The sequence below is a fragment of the Copadichromis virginalis genome, linkage group LG23 (genome assembly GCF_057382275.1).
Source record: "Copadichromis virginalis isolate Kocher_CV1m ecotype Utaka linkage group LG23, C_Virginalis_male_GT1.1, whole genome shotgun sequence".
Lineage (NCBI taxonomy): Eukaryota > Metazoa > Chordata > Actinopteri > Cichliformes > Cichlidae > Copadichromis > Copadichromis virginalis.
The window spans coordinates 19,559,178-19,582,696 of record NC_140639.1 but is presented as its reverse complement, the minus strand read 5'-3'; the positions used below and the strand labels follow the sequence as shown (position 1 = coordinate 19,582,696).

General features: G+C 40.5%; 2 long non-coding RNA genes across 2 annotated transcripts in view; one reads left to right on the top strand and one right to left on the bottom strand.

The window, feature by feature from the left end:
* The window catches only part of LOC146680704 (uncharacterized), a 53,490-nt gene that overhangs the window by 15,104 nt on the left and 14,867 nt on the right, over positions 1-23,519 (bottom strand). The gene's annotated exons all lie outside the window — the stretch shown is intronic.
* On the top strand, positions 16,025-21,009 carry LOC146680705 (uncharacterized). The gene is made up of 2 exons (XR_014918297.1): positions 16,025-16,415; positions 16,546-21,009. It is a non-coding gene; the product is annotated as an uncharacterized LOC146680705 (long non-coding RNA).

Here is a 23,519-nt window from a genome sequence, read left to right as displayed (position 1 = left end):
ATAACCAGCTACTGGTGGATACAGGAGCGACGTCACATATCTTTACGAAGATCGAGAGTTTTAAGACTTTTGATGACACATTTCGACCTGAGGCTCATTGTGTAGAGTTGGCTGACGGAAGGCGGAGCAGAGGAGCTGCAAAGCGGCGAGGAGATGCTGAGATAAGTATGATTGACAGTAAAGGACGCAGTCACAAGGTAACATTGAAACAAGCACTCTACATTCCATCGTTTCCACAGGACATTTTGTCAGTAAAAGCAGCTACTAGTAACGGAGCCACTGTGGTTTTCAAACACGGGGACAGTTTTCTTAAACATGTTGATGGAACAAAATTCCCTATATATGAACACGAGAGACTGTTCTTTATAAACACTGTGCAAGAGTTTGAAGAGAAATGTAATGGATGTTTTGATATGCAAACGTGGCATGAAATTCTAGGACACTGTAATTATGAGGATGTTCAAAATCTGCAAAATGTCATTGATGGAATGGAAATTAAGGGTAAAATCAACAAAAATATGCAATGTGAAGCCTGTATACAAGGGAAGTTTACTCAAACTAGGAACCGAGAACCAGATGAAAAGGCCAGGGCAGCATTAGAGTTGGTACATACGGATTTAGCTGGTCCGATTACGCCAAACTCTAAAGAAGGGTTTAAGTATGTTTTGTCGTTTGTTGATGATTATTCAGGTGCAACATTTGTATATAATCTGAAACACAAAAGTGATACGACTCAAGCAACTGAAAGATTTATTGCAGAGGTGGCGTCATATGGGAAAATCAAGTGCATTCGTTCTGATAATGGAACTGAATTTACAAGCAGACAGTTCAGAGATTTATTAAGTAGACACGGCATTAGGCAGGAAACTTCGGCGCCATATTCGCCTCATCAAAACGGAACAGCAGAGAGGAACTGGCGTACACTTTTTGACAGTACAAACCGCGGGAGTGATTCGGAACCGATGTTTTAACAAACGCACAGGTCAGACAGCGTATAAGATGTTAACTGGAAAAAGACCTGATCTTTCTAGAATGAAAAAATTCAGATCATTGTGCTATGCTTATAAACAAAATAGGGGAAAGCTGGATCCAAGATGCGACAAAGGTGTTTTCTTGGGATATGACAAAAATAGTCCAGCATATTTGATCTATTTCCCAAAAACCGGGAACGTTGAAAAGCACAGATTGATAAAAATACTAAATCCCGCGACAATGGATCAACAAACACAGAGTGATCAGATGTATGAAGATGAGGTTTATGAATCCAGAAAAGATGGTGAACCCAAACAGATGAAGGATGAGGATATTCCAGATGGTAGTGAAAGCAGTCAAACTGAGTCCGAGGTTAAAACTGATGATAAAGTAGATGCTGGAGCTACACGTTATCCATCCAGAATCAGAAAGAGACCTGATTATTTGAGTGATTATATCACGGATGTGAAAGAGTGTGAAAATGAACAGATGCAAACCAGTGTTGATTATTGCTACAGATTGTTGTGTGAAATACCCACATCATTTAGCGAAGCTATTGTGTCAAGTGAGTCAAAAGAATGGGAAAAAGCGATGAATGAAGAAATCCAATCCCTTAAGGAGAATGACACATTTACTTTAACCACTTTACCAGAGGGTAAGAAAGCAGTGGGGGGCAAATGGGTTTATGCCGTTAAAAAGAACTCAGACGGATCAGACAGATATAAAGCTCGATTTGTGGCTAAAGGTTTTAGTCAAACAAAAGGAGTTGATTATGAGGAGACTTTTTCACCGACTGCTAACTTATCGAGTGTGAGAGTTTTGATGCAGAAAGTGGTTCAGGATGATATGTTGGTTCACCAAATGGATGTAAAAACCGCCTATCTACACGCACCAATAAATGAAGAAATATATATACAACAACCAGAAGGTTTTGAGACAGAATCAAGTGAGACTAATAAACTGGTGTACAGATTAAAGAAATCACTTTATGGGCTGAAGCAATCGGGTCGTAACTGGAACCAAACCTTACATGATTATTTAAGCAGTTGTGGATTTAGACAAAATATTGCTGATCATTGTGTGTATTCAAAAGAAACTGAAAGTGAAAAAGTAATCATCATAGTGTGGGTGGATGATTTACTCATTGCAGCTAACAATGAAAATGTGCTTTCAGGCGTGAAAGAAATGCTCTCTTCTAAATTCCAAATGAAAGATCTGGGGAAACTTAACCATTTTCTAGGAATATATTTTCTTCAAGAAAAAGAATGTGTCAAAATGTCACAGAAAATATATATTGAGAACATTTTAAAGAGATTTAACATGCAAAACTGTAAGCCAAGGTTAACACCCTGTGAACAGAAATGGACTCATTCTGATAAATTCGAGACATTACCAGATGTGAGAAGATATCGTGAAGCGGTAGGATGTCTTATTTATCTGAGCTATTGTACGAGACCTGATTTAAGCTATGTTGTCAGCAAACTGTCACAACATTTCAATGCGCCAACTGTTGATGATTGGACAGCAGTGAAACATGTTCTGAGGTATCTAAAAGGTAGTCGAGGAAAAGAACTGTGTTTTAGGAAATGTTCAAGTGGAAAACTAGGTCTACAAGCATACAGTGATGCAGATTGGGCATCCGATGTTTCTGATAGACGCAGTATGACAGGTTATTGTGTAAGCCTAAATGAAAATGGTCCTTTGGTATCATGGAAAACCAAAAAGCAGACAACTACAGCACTATCAACTTGTGAAGCCGAATACATGGCATTAGCAGCAACAATTCAGGAATGTATGTATTTGACTTATTTGATTCAAGATCTTGATGAGTTTGAGTATGAAATACCTATGATATTGGAGGACAATCAGGGAACAATCGCTTTGTCAAAAAATCCAGTGAACAAACAAAGATGTAAACACATTGATGTGAAATATCATTTTATAAGGTCAGCTGTACATGAAAGGAAAGTGCTCATTGATTACTGTCCAACTGAGTCAATGGTAGCAGATATGATGACGAAACCAGTTTCAAAGTTTAAGTTAGACAAATTCTCTGTATTTGTGTTTGGAATGTAAGATGTTTTTTTCGGAGGATTGTTTTTCCCCAACCTGTGTACAAGTGGGGGTGTTGGATTGTGTGTCCACAGGTGTTTGTACTTTGCGTCGTAATAAAATGACGGTAAAAGGCTCCGCCCACTTCCTATCCATGTCTTACCATGCAACGACTCTGTGAATGGACTGGAGAAGTGTAGTGGTAGAGTCCTCCGTCAGGAATGAGATATGTGTGTCGACTTTTTATTCTCCCTTAAAACTATTATGCCATAACGCTGCACAGAGCAGCTCTGCTAACATATCCAATGCAAAAAATTGACTCTCTAGGTTGCAGGACAACAGTTTAACTTTTTGTGGGAAAAAAGATCCTGGTTTGACCAACCAGTGATCAGACAATAAATTTAGTTGTTAATATAGTAAATTGGGAGAAGCTTCCTGCTTGATTGATGCAGCACAAGTTTACTACTAAATTTACTGTATGAGGGAAATTCTCTTTTAGAGATAACATTTTGAACATGCATTTCTGTCGTCCTGTCATCCTAGTGGGTTAATAGCTGATATGCAAATTAGTTGATCGGTTTTAGATTAATGAAAGGTGACTGAATTCTAGCACGAGTGAATGAGATGTTTGTTGTGTGTTGAGTGGAGACTCTAAAACACTGAGTTTCCTGTTTTGATGTGTGAGTGAATCCTGTATTTAGATACACAACTCTGAATACGTCAGAACAAACTTCTTTTATGAAGTGCATGACAGCATGTCACATGTTTTATGATGAAGGGAAAAAGGAAAAATTGAATAAAATAGATCTGTGGCCTAAATGAGTGAAGAGCACAGACCTGGTGATTAAACGCATAAGTTAAAGAAGACTTTAGGGTTATGTTGTGTGTTGTGCAGCTGATGGTTGGTTTGGAGTGAATCTAGCTGATGATTCTTCTCCTGTTGTGAAGTTGATGAGGAGCTTGTGTCATGACTATAACAAGGCCTTTTTTTTATTTTGATACTTTCACAGTGCACTGAAAGTTTGGTTTGATAATCTCTGTTATTTTTCATTTTTGAACAAGCACTGATTTTTGCTTGTGAATTTCTTTTCTTTGAGCAGATCTGCAAGTCGGGAATTAAAAGCGTTACACGTCGCCAAGAAAATTGTTACAAGTGAGTTTTCTCCACATTAAAATGGGCTCTGGAGAAAGCTACTTATTTGGGACAATTAGGAAATGAGAGTCCCCCCCAAAAAGGATTCAACGAGGAAATCCAGTCTAAATTATTTTTCTTTTTGAAATAACGTCGTTTTGCTGAGCGTGGAAACGAATGCGATGATAATTTCCACAATTAGCAAAAGAAGGAACCACTGAGTGAATGAGTAAGAATTTTAAAATAACTGACTGACTGACTGAACATGATTGTGTGAAGTTAACCCCCACCTGACAAAGGTGCAGATGAACCCATGTGTTTCCTTTTACAGGAGCAGAAAGATGACAGCAACACTCGAGGTTGCATGATGATTTAACCTTTTAAATGCCATTTTCTGTGTCTGTGCATTTATCAGGTGTGTTATTCATAGGCTTGTGTTGCTCACAGAGATAACTGTGACAAAGTATGCATACGCCTGCACAAGCGCTAATATTTGCATTTTCTTTTCTTACAGCATGCCAGTTCTTCATGTGAATTGATGATGCGATTTATACCAGGACAACTGGTTGATGTTTTTTCCTACTACAGGATTTCTGGGTTTATGTGTGAGGAAAACTGTGTTTATAGGTTATGAGTGGTGATGCTGTTACACTGTGTTTTTGGGTAAATGTGAAGGTAACTTTGAAGATGTGAATAACACGTGTGAAATTTCCTGTGTTGAGAACTAATGTCACTTCTTTCCATAGTTATGGATGGTTGGCTTTATGGTGTTTTTATTGCACTTCTGGAACCTGTTGACCTGTGTCTGACCTCCGTCTGACCACAGTCAATGTGTATTGCTAATGTTTGTTTTTCTATGACTGCGTGTAGAGGATTCGGCAGAAGCGGACAAGTGACATGAGAAAAACAAATAAGAGATACAGTGTTTCTAGGATAGTTTGATATGGGCTCATTAGCTGGCCACTTTTGAGCCCATAGTAATATATAAGTGGAGTGACTTTGCTTAAGAGCAGTCACCGATTACATTAATGTTGCCTGAGTACATGGGATGATCCATGTCTGAGGCGACTTATGAAAATAATTGTAGTTTACTGATTTGAGAAAACCTGAACATGACACTTGTCTTGCTGATGTTGAATGCTTCTTGTTCTTATGATACAATTGTTTACAGGTATGAAGTTTGATTTTACTTCCAGATTTTGCTTTCCAGGCCATGATGGTGTGTATGCAGGCTCCTGGGAGTGCCAGGTGTTAAGCAAACTTAATATGCAAAACACGCTAACATTTTTATTGCAGGATTATAGGTCCAGGGTGGTGCTGCTCCAGGGGAGGAGATGCCCTGATGTTGCCTGGGATATGATCTAGCTAATCTTTTTCTTTAAGACAGGAATCTGAGTTTGATGAGTTGACTCATGGGAGTGTCCATGCGTCAAGAGAGGGGATCCAGGATTAATATGAAACAATAAATTAACATAAAATTTCAGAATTAACATTAAATTTTGTTTTATATAATTTTTGTGGCGATTTGTGTGATTAACCGTTTATTTACAGGTATTAAACCTATGCAAGTGATGCATCCATGTTCAGATGAGGCTTTGATGGCCTATAAGTGAAGTTCACTGAACTAAAGAATGTGGTTTGATGATTGTTGACATGCTCTCCAAATAGAAGTTTTTCTTCTTAGCAAGGAAATACAGGTGCAGCAGTAATCTCCTGAGAAATCTTCAGAGGCCCAGTGAGAAGCGTGAACCACTCCAGGCATAGCTGACAGCCAGGCAGTGGTTGAGGTCAAAGGTCAAGCTGGTTGGGGCCCATCATGAGATCAGATTTTGGAGCCACAGCACGGACCATGAAACTACGTTGGAATGAGAGCTGTGCCAAAGGGGATTTCCAGAGGCTAACAGAGGAGATTGTGGACAACAGACGGGCACCTGAAGGATGAGGGGAGCGTGCCAAGCTCCATCGACAACGCAGAGGGAGTCTAAGGATGACATCATGATTCTGTGAAAGCACAGGAACCAGAAGCTATGGTGGTGATGACAGCAGTTACCTATGAACATCACCTAAAGCTGTGTCACTATACTGTGCATACGCGGGCACATTGAAGACTGCTGGGATCATAACGCCAGTAAGATAACTGGACCCAGCACCCTTTTCACAAAGGGGTTGATAGAGGCCAATTCAAGTGCTTCTGACCTTTTCAACTGCCTGCAAAATAACGGAGAGATCCTCCTGGATTTATCAGAGCCACTGCAAAGAGGTCGAGGTCCCAAGAAACCCCGGCACCCTCAAGACAGCACAATAGAGAAATCTCACACTTGGTTGTTTCAGTGGTGAGGGGGGAGTGCTGATTGAGCCCCCGTAGGGTAAGCTCGCACTTCAACCTCCAGCCTCTGATCAACTCTAGGGCAACCAAGTGCGAGGCGTGACGGACCTGTGTGCAACCATGGGAAGGTGGACCCTCTTGGTTACCTTGACTACGACGCTCACTTTTACAGGACCCCAGCTGGTGCCGGAAACAGCTGAACCAGGAGGAAGGCAGAAAAGATGGACACACGACAACTCTCACCTAAGAGATATGACGCAAGACCACATTCATCCGTGGATGAACAATGTCAGGTACCGTTATATCCACGACAGAACAAAAGCAGAATCGGCAAATACAGACTGTTATGTCTGTTCCCATCTACCTAGCACGGCAACATACCCCACAATATATATGTTCCTGGACTAACTCACAGGGAAGAACTACTCTATGATACTGGCAGAGAAAGGGGACTTCGTGTCCTCTTCAACAACACATGCTGCACTTACATACTGGACGATGTACACTCATTAAACGTGACTGACGCCCTGAGTGCTTTGAGACAGATCTAGCAGGCCCAAAAATCAGGACTATGTAAGTGATACAAGTGACTGGTTTTCTTGGCTATACACTGGCTCCTGGTTACAGGTGCTAAAAAGACTACTCATCGGAGTTGGGATATTTTCACTTTTATTTTGTGTCTTTGTAACGTGTATATTGCCATGCCTAAAACTTATGATTAACCACGTAATATTTTCTACTGTTGCTGCATAAATAGCCATGACAAGTGATGATGATGATAATGACCCCGACCTGTTGGAACATGAAGACTTTGTGTGATTAATGACGATGTGATAGAAAATGTACAACAAGATGTTACAAACTGGTATCTCACTTAAAGTTTTACTGACAACAGGAGGGAATGTCAATGGAAAATTGTATTTAGTAGTCAGTATAATCTTTTAGTGATATAAGTTTGCATATGGTAGAATACTGCATGTAGTTTATTGTATTAGGAAATATTCAACCATGTATACCTAGAGGCATATAATTAATTGTGTGTGATCTCTAACAGGCTGCAGGCTTGGGGTGCATCCCAGGAATGCACCCCCACGTCTGGGAGCATGAGAGCTCGTACCTTGTTTTATTGTTTTACGGCAGGATTAACGTAGCTATGTCTGTTTTAGTTTAAGTGCTTCTTTACATATAGATGAACTGCTGGACTTCCTCACCATGTTATCTAGGGTGGGGGAGACTACCCTTTCCTGACCAAGGATGTACCTTTTGTGCTCTCATGACCCTTTGATCAGCAGGACACACACACACACACACACACACACACACACACACACACACACACACACACCTACTGAAGTATAAATAAAGATTGGGGCAGTTTCTTAGCGCGAGTCTCAGTCTGGAGGCTGCCCTTGCTAGCAAGAAGTTCTGTGTGTTTCTCTTCTCTGAGTCTTTACTGAAGAAGTGTTTTAGAATATTTTCCCTAACAGTATTTATACTAGAGATGGCACGATACCACTTTTTTTATGTCCAATACCGATATCATAAATTTGGATATCTGCCGATACCGATATGAATCCAATATAGTGTTTTTTAATCAATAAAACAGTTTTTTTTAATATCTTGCTGCATTTTGTATAAGTTCATACTCACGTTTAAATAAACAACAACACTAAATCTATTCTGTTATACCTGTATGTAAAAAATACACTGCACCCAAAATATTTCATAGTTCAGAAATACATATCAATCTAATAAACTTAAACTTGCACCATCCTCCCCAAATTAAATTTGATGCCACACAGAAATATTAAGCAACCTAACTAATAGGGTTGCAAACTACCAGCAAAAAAAAAAAAAAAAAAAAAATAGGGAACCACCCCCCACCTCATGATGTTTAATTGACGTAATCAACTTAAATTTGATGCAGTGTGAAAAAAAATGCACAGAAATAAATTATTTTTCAAGAATAATTAAATAGATTCAACATCTTTCTTCTACAGAACTGCAGACTGCACAGACGGTGTCTTCCCAAAGGAAAAAGTACTATAGCTTACTAGGGTATATTAGACTTAACAGTTACTATATGCAGTAATGGACTTCTATACATTTTACATAAGATTAAAACTTTGAGTGTACGATTCAGATAATTATTTATTAAAAGCTAGGTATTTTAAATGACAATAAGAAAGAAAAGTATGTCTTTGTGCCCTCTTTTCCCTGTTAATGCCCTATCGGCCCCCCTGGCTAAACTTTGCTAGATCCGCCCCTGCACAGTTACCAACCGTCAGCTAGTAGAAAAAGATCCTGGTGTAGAAAGTAATAATAAATAAATTCTAACAACAGCTTATCAAACTTAAAACGTGCTGCTGGTTTCCTCTTTCTGGTGCAAAGTGGGCCAAAAACAAAGAAGAGAGACGGACTCGCAGCCGATCAGCTGATCATTAATCAGTTTCATGACTGAAGTAGCAGCAGGAGAGGGAGGGAGAGAGAAGAGGCAGTTGCTCCATATATCGGTTGTTAAACTTAACGTGGGAATGCTTTACAAAAATTCAGAGATGAACTTGCACACTTGCTTTAATTCTCTCTGGGATAACCTCCAGAGATGAAATGCCGGATTGGTAGCGAGGCTACAAATACACACAGCCGCTCTATCACGTGATGCATACTGCTCCGACGTGCTACGGTTATGAGCTGAGTTACGCCGTGTAGCAAGTTTTGTGAGGTGCTTTTTTGATATTTAATGGATCGGATTACATTTCTTATTTCTCTCTGATATCCGATCCAGTAAGTTACGTCAGTATCAGAACGATACCGATACGTAATATCAGATCGGTCCATCTCAAATTTATACATAAGCACTCATATATATTTAAATAATTAAAAAAAAAACATTTGTAGAATATAAACAGAGCACTCTGCTTCTCTTTACAGCTCCTCACTCCACCAGGGCTGTTTGGCTCTTTCTGATAGTGTGCAAATGTGATATACGTACTGCGGCAGTCATACAGACAACTGGACGGTCCAAAAGTTGGCCGACCTATTACTGGCTGAGGTTTTAGTAGAGTTGTGGCTGAACCACATAAAAATATATCATTAATTTTAATCTCCCCAATCAATGATAATGTTATGTTGGAATGTTGTTAAAGAGGGTCAAAAATGCTTCAACCCAGTTTGTTTTGCAGATTCTGTACAGCAGCTTTAATATAGGGAGAACACAACTTCCAGATTGTGTGAAATCAGTTTTTTCTCTTTTTCAGTTTAACAGTTTCTGTTCTGCCTGTCACTGTTCCCTGTCTGTTTTCTTACCTGGATCTTCCTGACCTTGTACTTTCTCCTCATGTTCCCTCTTTCCTCTCTCCCTCTTTGGACTGACAATCATACACAAATAGATTGTATTCAATTAGATGAAAAATTACATTAATATGAAAAAAAAATACTACTAAGATCAATAATGATAGTCCTCTCTCAGTGTACTTTCAACCAAAAGGCAAATAACCAAACCGCATAAACATCTAATAAAAGATATAAATATTGAAACACTGATCCAACATTATTCTTGATTGATGGATCATTTGATTTTACACTTTTACCTGAATGTGGCTCCTTTTTTTGAAAAAAACGTCCTTATATCCCTTATAAACATGGCTGTCTCGCTGTACACACATGCACACACACACACACACACACACACACAACAGGAGTTATAAGGTTAATGGGCATTCAGTCAGTTAGCTAGTTAGTATCCATTTCTAACAGGACAGTGGTAACAACAGTAGGCTACGTTTTAGATTTTAAATAGGCTGTATAAATTTCAATGGGAGCAACAGGACAATGAAATGTTGCTGAATTTACTACAGAACAGGACGGATTGTAGGGTAGCAAACATTGTCAGAAAACAAGTTTTCAACACAGCAGGTTACCTGGTGTAATGTTTTTCAGCTAAAAAGAAACATGGTCTGACTCCTACCAACTATATAAAGAGTAACTGAAGGTTAAATGCAGCTAATATGTCCTGTTTTAAGCCAGGCACTTACACCTCCGCTCTGCTGCGTCTCAGCCACCATCGCTCTGGCAGCAACGGTGCTAGAGCCAGAGTAGGGGAGAGGTGAGCTGAAGCTAACCATTGTTTTAACCGTTGTTAAAATGTTATGTCTCAAACAAGTACAGTTTTTTTTTTTTTGCTTTTTATATTTTTAGAAGTGTGTCACACAAACAGCAAATATTGTCAAAAAAAAGTCAAAAAAGTAAGAAATCTTTGGGGGTGATTTGATTCATTCAAAAATGGGCTAAAATCGCCCCTGGTTACCAATATTAAATTCAGATATTCTAGTCAGGATTTGGTCGATATCTGATCTAAATGTCAGATTTATGTAGAGCTGGGCGATATGAGATTTTTTCATATCACGATATGTTTTTTTCATTTCAGGCGATAACGATATCTATCACGATATAAGCCAAATAACTATATTTGTAAGATTTAAATGTGCCGTTGCTCACAAGTAAAATGTGAAATAATCAGCAGCTTGTTTTTATTTAAATATTTATTTCCCATAATAAGTTCGACAGGGTAGATGTACTTAAGGAACATGAGACTTTTTCAGATAAATAAAGGCAAATATTGTAAACTACACAAAAGGCAGCTGCTAAAGTGTTTAAGTTTCAAAATAGAACAAACAAAACAGACTAAATTGTCAATTCCACTTAGAAACAAAATATTAATTCTAAAAATAAATCTTAGTTTGTTTTACAGAAGAACAGACAAAACTGACTAACTTTTGTCAGTATCAAATAAACTGAGAACTAAAAGGAAATTCTCAATCTCTCCTTGTTGTATAGCTTAGCTTTTCAAACAGTTTTAACAGTTACTTTAGTCTGACAAAAGCCGAATGACGAATTAGCGCTTCCAGTCAGAGACTGAGGCTACGTCCACACGTACACGGGTATTCTTGAAAACGGAGATTTTCCGTTTTCGTTTTAAAAAATAATCCCGTCCACACATAAAGGGAGAAATGAAAGAAAACGCTGCTATGAACATGCCAAAGCAGCAGGTGGCGCTAGATTCCTAACCGTGAAGAAATGTTGGCCAATCAGAAGTCTAGAAGCCTCGGTGGGAAAAAGTAAACAAAGCTGGGGCATAGAAGCAGAACAGAGTCGTATGTGTGGACGGACAGTAACTGTGTGTATATGTAAGCATTTAAACACTGCAGAGAGTACAATTAACAGTGCACGCTACTCTGTTTTTTGTCAGACTTGAAATAGCCGAAATACCTTCACACTACGGAACTTCTTTGGCTCTTCCGTTCGACAATCTCTCCGGCATTGGAACCATCATCTGTTTTCTCTTCGGTCACGCTCGGTTGATTTTTCTAGTCGGCACACTCATTTCCTCCATTACGCGCTGGCTCCATTACCCGCTGGCTGCTTCCCAAACAAACACACGTGCGGCTTGGCACTTGTGCTGTACGTACCAAGTCACGCGACGTGACGCTGCGGCTGTGATTGGTTCGGCTCTGCGCTACTGAATTTGGATCGGCTGACCTTTTTTTTTTTTTTTTTTTTTTTTTAAGAGGACAAGAGTGGCGAGGTCTATCGCGATAGCTTAATTTCTCTATCGAGTAAAAGTTATATCGCGATACATATGGTTATCGTTCTATCGCCCAGCTCTAGATTTATGCATCCTCAGTTAAGAGTCTCAACTTTGTAGAGTACGCTTGGGGAGTGTGATCGTGTGTACAGCGTCTCTTTATGTCTGTCTCCACGTTGGTTGAGTGTGGAGTAAGTGCACATGAGAGAGCATGAGGGTGGGAATGAATGTTTGTGTCTGTGTGTGCCTGTATGTCTGTGTCTATATGTCAGGTTGGGTATCAGACGCCACCTCTCTGGGGACACCTCAGGCCCTCCAAGGTTTGGAGGCCTATCTCCACCCACCACCACTTCCCCTGCCGGTGGCGGACTCCCTCAGGTGTCGGTGCGTTGGTGGTTCTTTGTGTCTGGGGGTGGGCGTCCAGGTACACACCGGCTCACTCCTTGGCGGCCGCTTATCGGGGCCTGGAGCCTGGGGCTCGCTCGGGCCCCTTCGGAGGTGGGGTGCCCCCGGCCTCTCGGCCTGGGGCTCGGTCACTCAGGCACAGCTGGGGGCCGGTGGAGCTCATGGGCGCGTCACTGCAACTCCCCCTGGCTTCTGCTCCGCGGCTGCTGAGTGAACCCTCATCTGGGACTCTCCTCAGCTCTTTCTGGGACAGTGGCGCGGCTGCCCCTCTGTTGGTCTTCCTTGGTCTCTTGTGTTCTGGGGGCCTCTGGATGTCTGGAGTTTTGATCTCCTCCATACCCGCTTCACACCCTGGAGGACGGGGCTGTGGGCCCCCCCCCCCCCCACACTCCCTAGCAGATCGTTACATGGAGAAACCTTTGGAATACAAGCGCGCTGATCCACACAGGTATGCACACGGGTGTTCACTGCTCGTAGACCCAAATTACACCTTTCTTGGCCGCTACTTCGAAGCACATCTGTCCTGCGAGCTGCACAACAACATTGAATATTTAGTATTTACTGCTGTTTACACTTAGCTAGATTAATGTGATGGTGTTGTGTTTAGTATGTTGCTTTGGTTTTTTTTGCTTGTTTTCTATTTTTCTCTCAACAGGTGATCCAGGAGATTTTTATTTTTTTTTTTTCTCCCCCCCTTTCTCACTGTCCCTCTCCCCTTCTGTTTTTCCTTTCCTTCCTCTTTCTTTCTCCCTTTCCTATCCCTCACTCATGTCTGTCCCGTCTGTAACATCTGAAAATAAAATATAATAAATAATAAAAACAAAGATCGACCAAATGGACCAATACGGCAATGCCACGATGATCCATTTGGCAAAGTAAATCCATTGGGTATCCTTGTTGGTCTTCAGACAACAATTCTGATGGCTAAAGAACCAAATGGGACAGGCAAAAAAAAAAAAAAGTCTCAACTTTTCCACAAGGCGTGGTTGTGCTGTAAAGCTATAGCTTCCCACTCAGACCCAGACTTCCTGTAATGCATCATACAATCAGCATTTACAGCGAAAAGACAATTATGACAGAGTCAAGTATGTCTTAGTCTGCGTGTTCCATTCCCTGCTCTCTGTTCCAGGCATTCCAGCTTTCATGTACTTAGTTTTCCTGGTTCGAGTTTTATGTTAGTTTCCCCCCTGGTTATTTCCTTCATTTGGCTTATTTTTTTGTTTTTAGCCACAATAAACGCTCGCATTTCCTTAAAGTTCAGTTCCACCTTTTTCTTCTGCTTTTGGGTCCGCACACCACAACTCCCATGTGATCTGTTATTGCAGATCGTGACAGGAAAGAGACGTAAAACTTTAATGAGAAACGAAAGCAAGAAGATCAGCAAAATAAGGGAACTGTTCCACTTGAAACACAGATTTCTTTGCAGTGCCATGCATAGTGAAGTAGCATGATGGAATCACCCATTGAAGTATCTGAGATGAAACATTCACTGTGCATTACCTTTAAATAACTACTTCCTGTTGTCTTACCAGTTAGTGTTTCAGGCTGTTTCTTTTTTTTTCCAGCTTTAGGAAATATCCTGACCTGTTCACCTCAAGGATAAATTCACATATTTCAATGTAGAAACAGCTCTGAACTGTTTCAGCAACATTTCTGCTCATGACCAACAATTTTGACACCTTTAAAATGTGTTTTAAAAACTTCAAACATATCAGCTTTGTTATTAAGCTCACTGAAAACAAGAATCACATAAAAATGAGTTTGGGGTTATTTAAAATAGAGAGAAAAAAATATATACACATTCCAAGACTTTTCTATTTTTTCAAAATGGATATACAGTAAATAAATCAAATTATTTGACATTTTTGATTCATGTTTTATCATGTGTGTTAGTGCCGCTATTGTTTTCTTTCTACAACTATACATTTTATTTGCTTTTCATTGATGAAAAACTGAACTACAGACAAGAATCAGAAAACAAATGGTAAATGGCCTGTATTTTTATATAGCGCTTTACTAGTCCCTAAGAACCCCAAAGCGCTTTACACATCCAGTCATCCACCCATTCACACACATTCACACACTGGTGATGGCAAGCTACATTGTAGCCACAGCCACCCTGCGCCCCAGGGATAATGTTCATTAAATAAAAATAAATAAATAGATAAATCAGCAGGATATTTCAAAGAACTCACCAGCTTTGCCCTCAGTGCTGATTGCTGAGTGGAGAATTGTTATCTGAGTGAGTTAGAAAGAGCTGTTACAACAGGGCTGTAACAGTTTCTCTGGTTTGTCTCTGGTTTACACTGTTAGGCAGCAGGAAAAAAACCCAGCATGCACCACAAGGAAGTACATGTTATTCTAGGACGTCAGCCTTTTTGTCACTTATCATTTCTGTGCTGTTTTTACGTATATTTGTATATTCTTGTATTCAAGCTAGCTTCTCCTTTTCTTTCTCTAAATGATATTGTGGTGGCAGATTTCTTTTCTCATATATTAATCACATATATATAATTATATCACATTAGTTACAGTAATATCACTTTCTCACTTTACCATAGTAAGAGCACTCCTGTCACTAGTTTACATGCATGTGGAAAGTTAACACAGTGAGGTCATTGTAATGGGAGACATCAACAGATAGTGAGACTCTTTCTGCTTATCAGGGATGTAAATCCTTAGGTGAAGGCTAAGCAGAAAACAAGGTCATAATTCTCTCTGTGAGGGAGGAGGTATAGCCCCCCCGTGAGAGGGGCCAACATGTAAGAGTTTGTGATATGTTCTTTGTCTGTGTTGTAAAGGCGGTGTCCACAATTCAGAAATGGTCCTGGTGTTTCACTGCGATGTTCTCTCCACATTGCAATGTGTTTGTTTCACAAAGGTACATATCAGAGACAGAGAAAAATCTTACTGTAAGAGAAGGAATGTGTTTCTATTCATTACACAATATATGTTCACCAAGATTAATTAATAAGTGAGAGAAAACTAAGGAAGAAATATAGAGAAAAAGATAAAGTGATAACTAGACAGAGAAGTGTATAGAACAGAGAGGGATAGTCTGGATTAAAAACACTGCTCCGAAGCTTGGTTCAAAATACCAGGTCACATGACCACAATTGAACAAGGTTTTCGTGCCCCATATATATATTAAAACCTAACACTGTGCCAGCTTCTAGCTTTTCTTGCCAGTGTGTAGAACAAAGTTGATGACACAGACATTTAGAAAACTTAAAAATCAACCAAACCAAGTTTGAGGGCTGTGAGGAAGGAACAAACCGACTGAGCTAAAAAAAAAACAAACAAACATCTGTAAACCTGTGTGGTTATTACAGTGAACACAGCAGTCTGTTCTCTGTATGTTTGACTTTATCAATGGATTTATTGTGACTATCATGAATGTTAACAGAGGGAGGATGTTGCTGAAGCACACTGATCACTACAGTCACAGCTTGTTGTCTTTAGCAGTCCCAATATTTTTCTGGCCATGTTTTAGAATTTCTCTCATAATTACTGACAGTCTGATGTAATAAGTAGTTTTGTTTGGAGCTTGAAGAAAATATAATCTGATCAAACATTATTCAGCTTTAAATATTGTTCAGCTTTAAAGTTACTGTGCAACTGTGTAATAAAAATGTGTGCTCACGACTTTGGCCTTGAGAGCGATAAGAAGCGATCGCCTCATCCTGCAGGTGGAAGATATCTGCAAGCGAAGAGGCTAGAACACCCAAGGCCGATTTCCTTTTATGGAGTTGTTTTTCTGCTAATGCAGCACTTTCCTCACAACCCCCTCCTGTAAGTTTTAGAGAATATATACCCATCCTTACAGCAAATATTAGGAATCTCCTGATGTGAGCTGTGTTGAGAGATTGTCTCTGTCTCAATAAAAGTTCACTGATTCCCCATCTGCTGCAGGTGTCCGGTTGTCTTCATTCTCCGCCAGCCTGGTTAAGTCAATTCCTCCTTAACATCTAAAAGAACCTATTTAATGAAGGAAGACGGGTTCACTTTGTGTTTAATATTATTCTATTGCTGTTGTTGTTTTTTTTATATCCTTCAATTGGCGTCACGGAACAGGATCCGCTCCAGGCCAAACTGGAACGGATGGGAGGACATCGGCAGTGGTCTGAGTGAACGGAGTTTGGACAAAAGCTGTGTGCACACAAAAACAAGGTAAGCAGACCTTTTATTTCTGCTATATTGAACATTATAAAAATACTTAGTGTCCAAACTCCTAGTAATTCATAACCAAAATTGTCTGGCTTACTTAAGGCTTGTTGAGAATCAGACAAGTGAATAAGAGATAAGTGAATAAGAAATAAGTGAATAAGTGAATAAAGATAAGAGTGAACTGAGGTCTGACCACGGTTGCAGCCGACGGGTTGCTCTCCGGTGTCGGATAAATACCTCAGTGCAGGTCTGGGACCTTGAAAGGGTTTATTAGTAACGCCTTTCTAAACAAATTAAAAGGTTAAAGGCCTTGAGAATATTTTTTAGTAATATTCTCTAAACTACAGAAGGGTTAGGAAGGCCCAGAGGACTTTATTAGAAAAGATCCTCTAAAACTTAAAAAGGAGAAGTACTGGTTGGAGTCCAAAGGAGGGGTCCCTTTGATCAATAGGAGAAAACGGATCTCTTCTTAAAACCCCGATGATTTTAGTGTTTTAAATGTTTTGATGTTCTGTTTGATATTGGACACACATAAATACACGCTGAATGCTTGCTGTGGAACACTGGGCAGGACAGTTTGGTTCTCCGTTGTTCACAGATTACACAATTAAAGGAACTAGGTTCCTCTTTTGGTTAAAATAATACACCACACATAGAATTTTTTTTTACACATTTATTACATACATAAGGAGGGTAATGAGTGACTGCAGGTAATGTATGAAGTGTGAATGAGACGTGTGAACAAGGTGACAACCAACTAGCACCCCTATCAGGAAGCTCTAGGCAAGGTTACCCGCCAGACTCCGGTTTGGTAGAAGCCTGGTAACACCTGAAGGGATATTTCAGTGCTGACTCACCTTTAAAGCAGCGCCCCAGCTGTTAGTGCCTAACAGAGGCAGAAACCCAGCTGGCCCAAATTCTCCTTTAAAATCAATAAATAGAACATAAATTACCGGTGTGTGTAAATAAGTTGTATAAATCTGTTAGATCTGAAACTCCTGCTAAAAAACTTCCTCTCTACAACTCTTTTCTCTTCTCTCCCTCTTTCTCTCAGTTGGGATTCTGTGTGTGTATGTGTGCTGGAGAAATAAAAAAAAGGAAAAGGGTCTCTCTCTCTGTCTCTGTGAGAGGAAAAAGGTGGGGGCCGAGTGAGCCCGCGGGGCCGAGCGGGTCCGCGGGAGCGAGCGTGTATGCTGTATGAGGAAGAAGGGAGTGAGAGGGAGCGAGTGAAAAGAGTAATCGAGTATTTGGTGATTTTTTTTATTATTTCAGAGGCACTGGGTAAGAGTTTTGACTTTAGCTGTGAGAGTTGTGAAAAGAGCAGGTTTTTCTTTTGTTGTAGACTGTGAGTAATCGGTGTTTTTCTGCCTATTGTGCTGCGTGGAAGACACAGAAGTGTAGAAATGTTTGTGGTTTATCTTTGTTTGACGTTTTATATAGAGTTGGTTGATTCAGGGTGATTTCTCCCGTTTAAGGGAGGAGTTGCATTGTGGTTATGTTAAAGCTTTGCTGTAGGGGTATGTGTGTGATTTTGTGCTGGCTTCGCATGTTTAAATGGATGCATAGAAGTTTGTCAGTGAGAAATTGTTATGGTGGGGTTTTAAAGTTAGTAAAGAGTCAAACAACGCCCACTGTTTTAAAAAGGCCCAAAACATCATAAAAGACACCTCACATCCTGGCCACTCCCTGTTCGAACTGTTGCCCTAAGGCAGACGGTACAGGGCAATCAGAGCAAGGACTAATAGACTCAAACACAGCTGTTATCCAACTGCAATAACACATCTGAATACTACAAAAATGTCCACCATGCCACTCTTGTGTTAATCTATGCACGGTCTGAAGCATGACGGTGGGAATACTTAGTATTTTAAGTATTCTATCTATTTTATTGATTGAATTTTATTGTTTTTTTATATTTGATATTACTAGGGATGATGCAATGATCGGGGACCATTCTTAATGTCGTCGGTCTCATGACAATGACAATAAAGTTTTTGATTTTGATTCTGATTCTGAAATACACCCTCCTCAAGAGTTCAATGATTTAGGCAGTTATGTTTATACAAATACTAAATGTATGTTTAGTGTCTTCATACAGGTGTTTTTTCTTAACCTGGAAGCCTGAGTACGGCAGCAGAAGACAGGCCAAGCTTTGGCTAAAATTCACGGCTGGACACCAGAGTTGTCCTCACCCCTCCCGGTAAAAGAAAAAAGAGAGAATGTAGTTTGAGGCGGGTTTTTCTCGCTGAACTGCTCTGGGTGCTGTGTCCCTGAATCTCACCAGTGTTAACCTCTGGCGGAAGACATGGAGAAAAGGAAAAGATGTTCCTGGTAAATCACTGAAACAAATAAAACCACACACAACCAGAGAAAGATATGAGAAGGGTGAGGAACAGACACATGTGCGTGTTAGAGAAATGCCTCGTTTGAGAAAAAGTTAAAGTAACCCATATACAGACGCACCCATACATGCAATGAAGAAACAGCTTACATACATGTGCACGTACATGCAAGGTTAAAGTAGCGACACTTAACATACACCTGTTTTTAAATGATATAGTTTATACATTACTGACAATTAAACGCTTTGGGTTGCAGGACAACAACGTAACGTCAAAAGACAAAGACACTGGTCTGAGGATTAAGTGAGGACACGACAAATTTAGTGGTTAAAAGGGTCGACTTGGGACATGTTTTTGTTGATTGTTTAAGACAAATGACTACTGAATGATAGGAAATTCCTTTTTAGGTTTCTAAACAGGATCTTAAGAATTTTAACACGTACCTGTGTTGTCCTGTCAACTTGAGGGGTTATGAGTTGATTATATGGTGAAAAAAAAAACAAAAACAAAAAAGGGGGGAGACGAGATCTCGTTGTTTCTCCCCTCTCGGGATAACACAGCCAACACAGCACAGCCAACACAACATCATTTTCCTGTTCGCCTGTTTTGTTTTGTTTTTGTTTTTTCTGAGAGCCGAAGCTGACCTGGACTCCTACCCTCCCCTCTACCATCGTTGCCCTCTCCGCGACCATCTTTGACCCTTTGACCCCTGAAGGCCACAGCAGCTGGACTCACAACAACAACTTGAGGATGTCAACAGTGCTGCAAAAGAGTGATCTCATGCAGCAGAGACGGAGAGCACTAAACCTAAAGCCCATTTCACTACACGGGGGAAATTCCCAGGCTGCGTCAGCTGACAGAGCTGTGACGAGACGCGCATTAAGCCCGGAGGAAAAGGGACGGTGAGCAGAAGGATGCTGACCTCTGAGAAGAGCCGAACAGCAGAGCTGCAGAAGGCAGAAGCAAAAGGGTCAAGGTACAAGGAGAAGATGCAGGCAGCTGCAACAACGGATGAAAACAGACCCAAAGAGGAGGGGAGGACCCTAGGCCATGCGTCAGGCCGCTGGTTTACCTAAACTACAGAACAGGAAGGTGATGAACACAAACATATACCAACACACGAACACACACTTCTGCATGCGCCTACTTAGAATGAAGGGAAACACACACATGAACACTTATGCACTTGTTGAGGGAGTAAAAACTGATACATACCCATGCACTAAAATCAAAATGTTGATTTAATTTACTAAGAAGTGACACACAATGCGCCAGCTGCTGCAATGAAGAATGCTTTACTGACAAAGGCTCAATGCTGCACACAACAAAGTCAAATACAGAATTTGCTATAATAATAAGCCCAGAGGGCATTTGTGTGGTCTGGGGAGCAGAGTCCGGAGCGGTTTGGTTATGAAAATGATGCCCGTGCGAGATATCTGGGGCTTAAGGCCTCGACTTAATTGTTTACTCTACACTAAGAAGAAAAGAAAAGACTCTGAGCAGTGGTGCAGAGTGAAAACGAGGAATTAACAGTGTGAGTTTTATTTCAGAGCGCCACGTGATTGTGATGGAGATTTAATAAAGGAGGAACACACGGACAAAGAAGAAGAGAAGGGGGGGCAGCCCTTGAACGCGATTCCCTGAGGCATTAAAGTTCTGTACTAAATTCTGGTTTCCAGTGTGAGAAAAGTCACGCAGTGCCAGTAGTAGAGCTAGGTTGAGTGATGATTCTAAATTACTGTAAGTAAATCATCGTACACCGTCCAAGTTTCATGATAACGGGGATCTAGACTTTGTTGAACCCTAGGCAATTTGAACAGGTAAAAGTCGAGTGACCAAGTAGCAGTTGAATAAAAGTCATTGAATAAGTGTTGAAATAAACTGGCAGAATTAAGAGAATTAAAACATTTCAAGAGCTCAACTTACTTAATGGTTCAATTTTGTTTCACGAACGCAAAACATATAGGTTTATGAATATGAAAAGGTTGAGGTGGTGTTGATTTGACTCTGTGTAGGTTTAGGTTGGTATTTTTATTGATGGGCTGCATTTTGTTTTTGTTATTTTTCATTTTATTTTGTTTTATATTTACTGATTTTTGTTTGTGAATCTTTTCTTTAAGCAGATCTGCACATCGGAAATTACAAGCATTACACGTCGGCGAGAAAATTGTTGTAAGTGAGTTTCTCCGCATTGAAATGGGTTCTGGAGGAAACACTTGTGGGGACAATTAGAAACGAGAGTCCCTGTTTAAAAAAGGATTCAGCGAGGTAATCCAAACTCAAGTTCTTGTTTCTTTTTGAGATGACGTCATTTTGCTGAGTGTGGAAACTAGATGCGACGACAGGTTTCACTATCAGCAAAGAACGGATGAATGGATGAAAGACTGGGAATAAAAACAAACGGACTGACTGGTAAAAGATGACAAGACTTGACCATGACTCAAGGTTAACCACCTCCACCTAGATAGGATAAAAGGGTGGATGAATTTATGTGGGTTTCTTTTACAGGAGTAGAAGGATGACAAAATATTCGAGGATGAGTGAACCTGTAAATGCCATTTTTGTGTCTTGTGTTGCTTACAGAGGTAACTGCGCAGCGTTACCATTTACATTTTCTTCCCTACAGGGTTACAGTTTTAATGTTTTTCTATTACAGGATTTCTGGGCGGATGTATGAAGAAACGGTGTTTATGGGTTAGGAGTTGGGGATGCTATTACACTGTATTCTGGTGAGAGTGTTGGGGGAGACACACCCTGTCTTGAAAACTGTGATTCTTTTACAGGAAATGTTTTATAGCACCTATGGAATGAGGATGCCTGACTACGGTCAATGTGCTGCTAATGTTTGCTTTGCTTTGGTGAGAGGGGTGCAGTAGAAAACAGACAAGTGACATGAAAACAAGTAATAATAACAAATAACAAATTTGGGGACAGTTTGACCTAGAGCCCACTAACTGGCCATTAGGGGCTCTCTCTCTCTCTCTCTCGCTCTCTCTCTCTCTCTCTCTCTCTCTCTCTCTCTCTCTCTCTCTTGGAATAACATTGCCCAAAGGGTGAATAAAGCAAATTGTGGCAATAATAGTGATTTAATGATTGGAGAAACCTGAACATGATACTTGTCTGTTGAGCTGAATCGTTTATTACTCTTATGATTTTCCGGTGGGACTATGAAGATTTTTTGGTACAGATTGCAGGTTGTTGCTCTTTAACTCCTAGAACACGCCCTTGGCGAGGTGGGGGGAACTGGACCACCTTTCTCTGCCCCATCATCCTCTATTAGAAGACATCCAAGCTAAGTAAACATGTCTTGGCACTTTCCCCCTGAAATGACAGGCAGGCAAAGATGTTGCGTCTTTGTTTGCTTCCTGGCCCTGGGTCTCATTCCCATTGGCATAATCCTGATCTGTGAAGGGCCCCCGACACTTCTGACACCTTCAAGTTCAAAAGCTTCGCCCCCTTCTGACAGTCCCAATCTGACAAATGTAGCCCCTAGGGTCTTGCCCACCACTTCCTCTCCAGTTTTGCCCACGCCCGATCCATTTAGAAAGAAACGAGACACGGTTACCTCCTCGCCAACGGATGATGAAAACTCTGATCGTGAGGGTGACGAACATTATCGTCTTCCTCTTGTTTAAATGCTTCTAGAATGGTTGTTTCTCTGTGGTGTTTTGTATTAGACTTGTTTCCCTCACCCACTTCCTCTTGAAGGATATATCTGGTTGAACTGTGTCTGGTCGGGTTGTGAGGGTTAAGCGATGTTCTCAGGGTCTCCGGACTTAAGCCTGAGCGAATGTGTACTCCCACCACTGGATATAAATTGTTTTTTTCCACACCCCTTCCTCACGTTTTACCATATTCACTTTTGAATGTCCTTAGCAGTTACCGTTCTGGGTTTATTTTACGGTTGATTTATTCTTTCACATTTTCACGTTTATATCTCTCATTATTATAGTATACTCTGTACTCTCCAGATTTTTATCATTACTTATGCTTTTTGGTTGCTGAGTTACAGGAACTGTTAATTTTGTGTCACTACCCTGGTTGCACTGACTCGTTGTATCCTTTTGTGCAGGACAGCTGTTACTGCTTTCATCGGGAACCGAGACTGCTTGCAGCCGACCCCTGGGCAGGGTGGTGCCTGGACTCTTTTCTCCTCATCTGCAATGACAGATAAAGACAAATGATAAGACCCGAGGAGTTTTTCGAGCCAGGCTTCGACACGTCTCTGTGTTCCTTTGAATGTTACTTATTTTTGTGTGTTGACCCATTTAAGATGGGTCAAAAGGGGGATTTGAAGAAAATATAATCTGATCAAACATTATTCAGCTTTAAATATTGTTCAGCTTTAAAGTTACTGTGCAACTGTGTAATAAAAATGTGTGCTCACGACTTTGGCCTTGAGAGCGATAAGAAGCGATCGCCTCATCCTGCAGGTGGAAGATATCTGCAAGCGAAGAGGCTAGAACACCCAAGGCCGATTTCCTTTTATGGAGTTGTTTTTCTGCTAATGCAGCACTTTCCTCACAACCCCCTCCTGTA